Source organism: Arachis ipaensis, chromosome B03 (genome assembly GCF_000816755.2).
Source record: "Arachis ipaensis cultivar K30076 chromosome B03, Araip1.1, whole genome shotgun sequence".
Classification (NCBI taxonomy): domain Eukaryota; kingdom Viridiplantae; phylum Streptophyta; class Magnoliopsida; order Fabales; family Fabaceae; genus Arachis; species Arachis ipaensis.
The window spans coordinates 43,182,787-43,194,434 of NC_029787.2; the positions used below are offsets into that span (position 1 = coordinate 43,182,787).

Here is an 11,648-nt window from a genome sequence, read left to right on the forward strand (position 1 = left end):
TTAAATGTTAAATGTTACTCGTAATAGTTAATTGACGCGAACACTTTTTTTATTTAGGTTTAGCTCATTTGTATTCTAAAAGTACATGCTAAAATTATAAATTAAATTTTTTTATTAAAAATTGTAGAGGATAATAAACAAACCAAGATCAAAGATTATTGAATGATAATTCTTGTTCTTGTAAGAGTCTTGATTAGTTAGTATTGTTATTACTGCTGATTAGTTAGTTTAGGGGTGAGCACGGGTCGGTTTGGTTTGGGTTTATGGTAAAATTAGAACCAAATTGATCAAAATGTAATTGGTTTGGTTTGGTTCGGATTTGCATTTTTTTTGTATATATACCCAAACCAAACCAAACCGATTAAGAACAGATTGGTTCGATTCGGGTAATTGGGTACCCGATGACTTTGAAATTCATTAAAAAAAAATCAGATTTTTATCTTAAAAATTCAATAAGTACAATAAACACGTAACGTCAATAGAAATAATCCAAACATGTTAAACACCAAATACATTAAAAACTAAACTCATTAAAATCCAAACATATTAATAATGAATAATCATTGTCTAATGGAAAAGCCATATATATTTTTTTATTTTTTTATTTAATTAATATATGATCGGGTTCGTGGGTTGGTTCGGATTCTGCACCTCCAAAATCGATACCCGAACCAATCACTAACAAAAACCATCAATTTAGTTTCAGAACCGATTTAATTGGTTCGGTTCGGATTCGGACGGGTAATTGAGTACCCGCTACCCGTGCTCACCCCTAAGTTAGTTAGCTAAGATCCTTGGATAGCTTCTGCAGTAGTATATATTAAGTGTGCATTGAATAGAGTAGAAGCTAGCTATGTACATTTCATAATTCTCCTACAATATAATTCCTTGAGTTGCAAGTTTTCCTTTTCATTCTTCACTCAAATTTTTCCTATATGCACACTTTCTCTTTTCTATTCTAATTCATAGAACACTAATTCATGGTCTTACCTCGAGTTTTCTTAAAATAAATTATCATATGTCTTGAGAATATATTTTAAAAAAATTAAAATTTTTTACTAATAATAATTTTATATTATCACACTTCTTGAGAATATATATTAACTAAACTTTTTTCAATTCATTGTGATCAATTTAATATTTATAATTAGTTCATGTGATTTGATTGGTGTCTAACAATTTTGATTTAACTAAGTCTAATGAATTATTTTCCGACGCCTACTATATGATCATCACAATTTGAAGGTGTCAACAACATCAAGCAGTAAAAATACCACTTAAATACTCATATTATCATTAGTTTATTACACAAATAAATAACAGTTGTGAATTATATATTACCATCAAAAATATTTGATAACCAAAAAAAATTAGTTAAAAATGGTTATAACTTGTCTTATTTAATATTTATTAATTGTTGCGACAATTAATAAATATTAAATAAAACAAGTTCTGATTTTTTTTGTCTCCCTAACATCACTGTAATACCACATACAGGCCCGCATATATAGGGACTAATGTAACTCCCAATTATCAATCGTCAATGGAAGCTTCTGGTACATGATTAGAAATGTAAAAGTTGTTAGCAGGTTTGGGTCTCCACTTAGTCCTTCCCCTCAATCTCAACACCATCTTCAAATCGAAGCACATGATTGTACTCAACATCATCATCATTATTGTTATTGTTGTTGTCGTCGTCGACATCACTACAAATCGCAACTAGAGACTGTAGTTTACTGTCTATGCCACACTCCTTCTTGAATTTCAAAGTCATGCAAGATAACTCATAATTCATTAACATTAATCGTGGAATACTCTTGCATCATTGAAAGAAAATCAATAAATTAATTAAAAAATCCCATGTATGTAATTGTATCAAATGAACCCAATTAATTGATATAATATGCATGCTTGTGATCGTAAAGGGGAATAAATTACCTCCAAAATCCAACCAATGTACTTCACGTTATTGACATGAAGATTTACATCAATATCACTCCATCTTGGCTAAATATTTATTAATATAGACACGTTATTAATTAGTCACTTCATATAATATTTAATTAACTAGAAAATCGATAATTAATTATGAATAAGAAGAGTTACATACTTTTAGACTACTACAAATATAATCTGCTGTAGTATCATCAAGTTTAGGTAAGATTTTGTAGCCATCTTCTAGAATTAGAGTGGAATTTACAAAACAGATCTCTCGTCGAACTTCTTCTGGTATTCTTGACAATTTTCTTGTCAATTTGTTCATGATGACACAAACACTATAGAGGCATTATCAAAATCAAAAGATAATTTTGGATAGTTCTTATTCCTGACTTTCAAATGTTTAAATTTTAGAGATTTCGAGTGTTTTTTTAAGAATGTATAATTAAAAGTAAATGAAAATAAACTATTGAAAACGAAGGCATTATTTTGATACCTAGGTTTCGGATGTTTAAATTTTAGAGGTCAAATTTTTTTTTTGGGAATGTACTTTAAAAAATAAATGAAAACAAACAATACTTTTTTAGATTTTAGATGTTTAAATTTTAGAGATTTCAAATATTTTTTATAATATTTTCCAAAACATAAGAAAAAAATATCCAAAAAATGGCAAAAATTAAGAAAAAAAGTCTAAAACTATTAAAAAGAATCATACAAACCTAAAAAGAAGAAACATTTAAAACATAAAAAAAAAAATATCCAAAACTTATAAAAAAAACACACCCGAAACTTAGGAAAAAAACATATAAATTAAAACTATTAAAAAATTACTCAAAACCTAAAAAAAAAAAGCCATCATTATTAAAAAGAATAATTCAAAATTGGCAAACCTGAAAATGTTATATGGATCTCCCAAATGCACATTTCTATATAAATTGAATGAGTGTCATTCGATTTGCCAATTTATGTAGTACATCGAAGTTGCCCAATTCGAATTGCCAAGAAAAATGCAAATCGTTGTAGCATGTGTCGATTTATGCATGCATGTCACGTCCCCTAATAAATCGAATCACATTTATTCCAATGTAATTCTATTTATGCATGCATGTAACGTCCCTAGTAATTCGAAACAAACTATTTTGATTTACTCCTAGTTTTGTTTCTATATAATTCGAATGGAACTGATTCAAATTATACACAATGGTGCCCATGGTATTTCGACTTGAGTTGAGTCGATTTACTTGTGTTTTCCCTATAAAAAAAGAGTTCAAGTTGAGCTTATTCGAACTACATTTCACAAATTCTAACCCACTAAATTCCAGAGAAACCTCAACCCAAACATTCCAACATTCAGATACGCTGCTAATGGAGGATAACCCGAATCGTTTTATCGTTTGGACGGAGTTGCCCATATTGCTAGTGTCATCAATGAAGAGGTTAGTGCATACATTTTTTTAAGAAAATAAGATTAGATGTTTAATTTTCTTTTTTTTTTTTTGTTTCTTAGAACGCTAGTCATAATTTACAATTTTTAAACTAGATAGAGTGGTTAGATTAATGACTTATTAGTTTCTAGAGGTTTGACGAGACAAGTTTTAATTTAAATAGTGATTACAAATAATTAGAAGAATATGAATAGTGAAGATAATAGATAGTGAAACTTAGTTAGAGTGAAAGTAGTGATTGAAGTCTATGTTGGGGTTTGGATTGTTATTATTAAAACCATTAGTAGTGAACTGCTATGTTTTAGTCAGAAATCATGTGACGACAATATTGCACCCAATGAACTTGTTTGTGATCCAACATTGTGCGATCTTGAATATTAAATCAATTTTTTTATTAATAATAAACTTATTTTATTAGGCCCAGTTTAATGAATATATGATGTTATTTTGTGTTTGAACCCGTAATCTTATTTGGTTGCATTTATGACATTCTTCGCATTAACATATGCATTACTTAATATTGTTATAGAAATATTTTTTGATGTGATTATAATACACAATTTGTTATTTTGTTTATACAGCTCTACCGATGTATCACGAGCATGAGACGGCAGCAGGATATGCGCTTGGACGAGAAGATCATTCCGTACTTGCAAATGACCGGTTTATACCATCTTACGAGGCTGAACGAGACTTGGTTTAGGTGGGATGAGCCGTTGGTGAGTGCATTCGTGGAGCGATGGCGTCCAGAGACACACACGTTTCATATGTCGTTTGAGTAATGCACGATTACACTGGAGGACGTGATGTACCAGTTAGGACTGCCAATCGTTGGACATTACGTCAGTGGATGCCTGACAGAGTTTGAGTGATACATCGAGGGTGGTCGCCCAGCATGGGGGAGATGCAGTTGGATGTAGGACCCATTCGGAGAGCTTCCTGATGGCGCCGATGGCATCACTATTAGGAGGTATGCCCGGGCCTATATCATGATACTTTTGGGGACTCAATTATTTGGCGACAAGTCCGATACTCGCCTTCACATTCGGTGATGATGACGATGACAATGGAACAGAACTTGCAAATCATCATCACTCCCTATGACAAACGAATCGTATTTCACATCATCCCGCAAAACTAAAATCGGAATTTATAGAATAACTTCTCAATCCGTTTCACGCCTTGCAACCCCAATGTCTGGATTATAGAATTCAGGAACTCAGCAAAACTCGTTGAACGTTTCAGGAAAACACTAAGGGGATCCTTATCAGTAAACTTATTTTCAAAACATGTTTTTTTTCTTAATGGGCCTTCTATAGTGCACCAAAACTAAAAAACTATTCTCACTAGTCATTGTGTTTCATTCTCATAAGGAATTCACATTCATATCATATTTATATAGGTTGACCTCACACTAAATCGAATTTGCATAGTTTGATTTATGAATGCATAGTAATTCAAATCAGCCCCATTCGAATTATATAGGAACAAAACTAAGGGTAAATCGAAACAGTTTGTTTCAAATTACTAGGAGCATTACATCCATGAATAAATCGAATCAATGTGATTCAATTTACTAAGGGACGTGACATGCATACATAAATCGACTCAAGCTGCTTTAATTTGCAATTTCTTGATATTTGAATTGGACAACTTCGATTTATTATGAAAATTGGTAAATCGAATGACACTCATTCGATTTATATAGAAACGTGCATTTGGGAGATTCATGTAACGTTTTTAAGTTTGGTTGAATTGTATAATATTAAATTAGATTTAGTTTAATCGTACATTTTACCCTATTTCATATGTTACAGACTTTTTAATTTTGTGTGTGTAAACCATGTGTAAAATGGAACTTAAGAAAATTCCAACAAGTAACTATATGTACATGCACATTCGAATGTACATATATAAGAGTAAGAGTTAGGACTCTGTTGCACAAGACACAAAGCATATCTAATAAAAGATGAATTTTATGGTGTAGAAAAAGAGAATCTTCTGCACATGTATTAATGTGTTGTCAAAATATATTATTGACAAGTATCTAGAATGAAAAAGACTGAAAATAATTTCTGGACATGATCAGCAAACTATAGTATTTGTTGTTTCCTTATGCACGTGCCCTACTTAATTTATAAACTTGATGGAACTATATTTCATTAGTGCTAATGTGACATTAGGCTGGACCTTAGTTAAGGATGATTTTTTTGTATTTTGTAAAATCGTATAAATTATGGGTCAAACCAGTTGAATTTGATTAGGCTTCTCGTATTCTTGTTTTAAACAAGAATGAGGCCCTATTTATAAATTTTATTGTATGTACAGAAATTTTTTATTTTAGACTATGAGATATATAGATAATGGTCTTTGGATTTTTTGTTATGTATTGTAAAAATCCTTTTTCAGTATCAATGGAGTTATTTGTCCATTGTTGCGTTAGAGGTGGCAGTAAAAATGAAAACGGATTAGGAGATTGGTTAGATCTGTCGGGTCAGATCCAATTTGTGGAGCTTAACCCTATTCCATAAAATTTAGCAATTAGCAATAATATTTACCTTTTTTATCAACCTCTAATTAAACTTTTAAAATTCAACCCTAAACGTTAAATGATTTATCTTTGTTCACCAATCTTTAATTAAATTCTAAAACTCAACCCTAAAATCTAAACACTAAGTTATAAGTCATAAATAATAAAATATATATTACAAAGATTAACTCTTAAATCTTAAACTATAAATAAAAAATTTTTAACTCTAAATATACTGTGTATATCCTATTCTATTATATACCGTTAATCTTATTTCATTATCAAACAACTCTAAACTAATAAAAAAGCACTAAATAATTAATGCGGGAGTACGTGATGAATGAATTTTTGACGGTTTAGAATTTCACAAATGAAATCTCGTTGCAAGTATAGTTTCTAAATGCCAGAGGCACAACGTTGGCGCGGCGCAGGCACAACTCTCTGGAAAATGTATGGAGGTTGGAACTTCTCAATCCGCGCGTGCGCACGCATGGCGCGCGCGCGTGGATGGTCGAAAATGCTGGAAGTGCGCGTACGCGCCATGTACGCGCGCGCGCGGATGGTGCTCTGTTTTTCAAAAAATTTTTCTATGTTTTTGCACCAATCCAAGCATTCCAAACCTCTATGGTTCAAAAGGAGGTTGGTATGGTAGGTAAGGATCATGGTCATATGGAGGTGTTTGTTGAAAATAGGCTTGTGAGTGTGGTTGAGGTTCATGTTGAGGATATGACTCATAGGCATATGGTGGTGGTTCTTGAAAGTCACAAGGAGATTCACCATAGCCATTGGATTGATATGCATCATAGAATGGCTCTTCTTCATAGTGCATTAGTGGAGGTTGTTGCCAAGAGGATTGATCATAAGCATATGGCTCCTCCCACCTTTGGTTATCCCATCCTTGACACACATCTTCATTGTAGCTCCCATCACCTACAACATAATTGTAATCACACTCATAGCCAAAATGAGAATTCATGGTGAAAAGAGAAAACAAAAATCAAAAGCTAACAGAAAATAAGGGAAACAAAATTCTACAAATAGTAAACAAAGCAAAAAAACAAGACATTCACACTATTCACATATGTATAATAACCAATAACATAACACCATTGCAATTCCCCGGCAACGGCGCCATTTTGATGAATGGATTTTTGACGGTTTAGAATTTCACAAATGAAATCTCGTTGTAAGTATAGTTTAATCAAGGTGAATTAAATTTAGCTATTTTGAGTCCTAAAAAGCATGTTTTCACATTCAAGCACAATTAAAGGAGAATATACAAAACCATGCTATTTCTTGAATAAATATGGGTAAAAGGTGATAAAATCCCCAAAAATCAATACAAGATAAACCCTACAAATGGGGTTTGTCAGTACGTACTCCTCATCTAGCGCCTTATGAGTTTGTTCACGCTTTGTTAGGGTTTTACTACATCGCCTCCATGGTTACACCTTTCTTTGTCTTTTCTTTGTCAAAGTCTGTTCCATCTTCTTCTAATTTCTTCTCTTAATTTCTTTCCCACTTAGTTTCCTAATTTTCGTTTTCTCTCCCAATTCATTCCTCTTTTAATTTATTCTGTTTTCTAATTCACTCATTCCATATATCTTATTTCTCTCTGGAATCATTAAATACCAATTCTGATTTTCTCTACACCATGAGCAACAAATCAGAGACTCAGAACCCTCAAGTGGCACCCAAAGAAATATGAAACTGCTCTCATAGAATTGTCGGGGTTTGGGGAGACCCCTGACAATCCACAATCTTAAAGGGATTTGCAAATCCTACTCCCCCGAGGTTGGTTTTATTTGTGAAACAAAAAATCAATCTCGACAAGTTGAAGGAAAACTAAGATCTTGTAGTTTCAAGGAATGGTTTATTGTGGATCAGGATGGATTATCAGGGGTTTGGCAATGGAATGGAGGGATGGTTGCACTGTTCAGATTTAACAGCATGGTAGATTCTTCATTGCGGCATCAATTCTGACAGCTGGTTCTAATGATCCCTATGGTGTTCTAGGTGTTTATCTCATTTCAAATGATCAACATAGAATGGCTCAGTTTGCTGAATTAACTTCAGTCACCCAACAGTTCGATGGTAAGGTTGTGTTAATGGGTGATTTTAATGTCATTTCTAATCAATTAGAGAAAGCAGGTGAGGGTACTAAATCTCCTTCTTCTATTGAAACCTTTAACAGTTTTACTGATGATAATTCTCTGATTGATATTGGTATGGTCGGAAGACCATTCACTTGGTCGAATAGACAAAGGGGTGATGAGTTGATACAGGAAAGATTGGACCGATTCCTGGTAGGAGTTTATTGGCGGCAACTCTATCCCAATGCAACGGTTCTTAGACTGTCAGAATAAGGGTCAAATCACTCCCCTCTTCTCTTAGACTCTAATCCGAGAACTGAGAGATCTAAACGTCGATTCAAATTCCAAGAAAGATGGTGTTCCAATGATGAAATAAGGCAGATTGTTAGAGAGGTTTGGCACGAATAGATTGATGGTTTAGCCATGTATATCCTAACTCAAAAAATAAAGCGTTGTCGGCATAAGATTGTCAGATGGCAGCAAGAACACAAATCTAATTCGAAGGTGGAGATTGATTTACTACAGGCTGAATTAGAGGAACTTCGTTTAGCAGGAATTCATGGAGGCGAAATCATTTCAGAAATAGAGGACAAACTTGAAAGAGCATTGCAAAATGAGGAATCTTATTGGAAAGATAAGTCTAGAGTCAAATGGCTCAAATCCGGTTATCAGAATACAGCTTTCTTCCATCAGAAATTTAGAAATCGAACCCGAAGGAATAAAATTTGGCAACTAACTGGCAGTGATGGTGAAGTGGCTACTTCAAATGCTGGTATTGCTTCTGTGGCTGAATTTTATTTCAAGGACATCTTTTCCTCCACTTGTCATGAGAACCTTGAACCTCTGTTTACTGATTTTGAACCTAAGGTTACAGCTCACATGAACCGTAGGCTTCAAAGACCAGTGACTATGGAGGAAGTGAAACGTGCAACATTTAGCATTCACCCTCAAAGTGCTCCAGGAGATTATGGTATGACAGCAAAATTTTTTCAAAGCTTCTGGAACATACTTAGTGGTGATGTGTTTCGAGCAGTTAAGAGCTTCTTTTCAGGGGGGCAGAATTTTGAAGGGTTTTAACCACACTCAGATCTGTCTTATTCCCAAGATTTCTAATGCTAAAGATATGACTCAAGTAAGACCAATAAGCCTATCCTCAGTCTTTTACAAGATTATCTCTAAAGTATTTGTACATAGACTTCAGGGTATGATGAATAGGCTAATTAGCCCTACGCAAAGTGCTTTTATTAAAGGCAGATTAATCTCTGATAATATCCTAATTGCTCACGAGTGTATGCATTACTTGAAGAACAAAAAAAGGGGACTCGAAATGAAATGGCGCTAAAATTAGATATGAGTAAGGCATATGATAGGGTGGAATGGCACTTTCTTTGGTTTATATTGGAGAAGTTTGGTTTTGACTCCCGGTGGATCATGTGGATTTGAGAATTAGTGACAACTGTTTCTTATTCTGTTATTGTAGAAGGACAACCCTATGGTTTCTTCAAACCAAATAGAGGTATTCGACAAGGAGATCCTTTATCTCCCTATCTTTTTCTTTTCTGTGCAAAAGGTCTCTCCTTCTTGCTACACAAGATAGAACAAAACAGACTAATTCAGGGTCTTCAGATACATAGGCAATGTCCCAAGGTCAACCACCTCCTCTTTGCTGATGATTCCATCTTATTCTGTAAAGCTAATCTTGAAGCATGTTCAAATATCCTGCATTTATTGAATTCTTATGAAAACATCAGTGGCCAGAGGATAAATCTTAATAAATCTGCTGTATTCTTTAGCCACAACACTCCTCCACTACTCGTACACTACTGGCTAACTCTATGAATATTGATCATATTGGGCTCAGGATAAATACCTTGGTTTGTCGTCTACAGTCTCTAAATCGAAAAAAGCTACTTTTAGTATGATCAAAGAAAAGGTTTGGAAAAAACTATCTACTTTCTCAGTTCTGGTGGGGACAAAAAGGTTCTGAAAGGCGGATGACTTGGATTAGCTGGGACACTATGACTCGCCCACGAAGAGAAGGAGGCCTTGGATTTAAAGATCTCAGAATCCAAAATCTGGCGCTTTTAGGCAAACAGTTTTGGCGACTCGTAATACAGCCTACTTCCCTATTATCCAAAATCCTAAGAGGTAAATACTTTAGCAATGGTAATGCTATAACGGCAGAAATTGGAGTCTTACCTTCTTGGGGATGGAGGAGCATACTGGAAGGCCGAAAGATTGTTGAAAAAGGTCTTAATTGGGCTGTGGGTACTGGAGAGAATATCCGAACCTTTGAGGATCCTTGGCTACCTCCTCCGTATCCTTTAATGATTTCTGACATGCCAAATAGACAGGATATTTCTGAGTTAGTTCCAAGAGTTAAAGATCTAATTACTGAAGACAGGAATTGGAATCAGAATTTCATTCAACAATTATTTCCCCAAGACGTTGCAAACAGGATTTTGTCAGTTAAAATTCAGCAGAGTAGGAACAAATTGCAATGGGATTTGAACAAATCCAAGCAATATGATACAGCTTCATGTTACAGAATTGGCTATTTATTTTACCATCCGCCTCTGGAGCTTTGCCCTAATTATATGCAGCAGAAAAAGCCGTGGATTGATCTATGGAAGTTGAACTTGCCTCATAAAATTAAGCTATTTATCTGGAAAGCTCTCCATGACCGACTTCCGGTGCTTGCTCAGATTCATCACCGCATCCCATCTATATCACTAATATTCCCCTGCTGTGATGAAGCAACAGAAACAGTCACTCATTGTTTGATCGATTGCTCTAGAATTAAAGATGTATGGTCTCAGAGTTATCTTCGTGACTGTCTTCCCCCTCAGAGTCCTAATGACTTTTGGACATGGTGGACTGCATCAACAGAGATGCTTAACCCGTTGAAGAATGCTGACCGTAATCCTCAATTGCTTGCCATCATTTACTGGAACTGCTGGAAAGCTCGCAACTAGTTAATTTTTGAAGGTTCTACTTCAATGCCGTCTGCCATTGTAGCAAGCTCTGTCAAGTTACTCCGTGAAATCCAAAGAACTCCCAGTTTAGGTCGTCACCTCCATGAGGCAAACTCTTAGTTCCATTCAATTTGATTTATCATTCTTTTTTCTTTAAGATTTTTCTTCGTTTTTCGACCACGCATCGTTGAATGAATGCCTTCAATGTAGTGTTATTGGAAAATCCCCACCTTTTATTACGCTGTCCTACTTTTGGACATCTTTATATTTTATTTTTTAATAATTAATGAAATATAACCTACTATCTTCGAGAAAAAGAAAATAACTCTAAACTATTTACTTTAACTCCTAAATATTAAAGCTCAAACACTTAGATTAAGTACCTTAAATCATAACATATATATCGTAACATTATAAATTATATAAACAATTAATTCTATATTCTAATCCTACATTAAACTATAACTCATAAACTTTATACCTTTGACTAGTAGTAGTAATAGTTGTTGGTAATTTACTATAATTATTATTTTTGTTATATTATTCTTACTGCTATTATTATTATTATCTTCTAACATTATTATTCTCCATATTATTTTTATTATTTTAAATATTATTGTTAATTTTTTAATTTTATTCCTATTTATTATTATAAAAATAAATAAAC

At 33.6% G+C, this 11,648-nt stretch overlaps 1 pseudogene; it reads right to left on the reverse strand.

Moving 5' to 3' along the window:
• The window catches only part of LOC107633053, a 13,684-nt pseudogene continuing 3,569 nt past the window's right edge, over window positions 1,534-11,648 (reverse strand).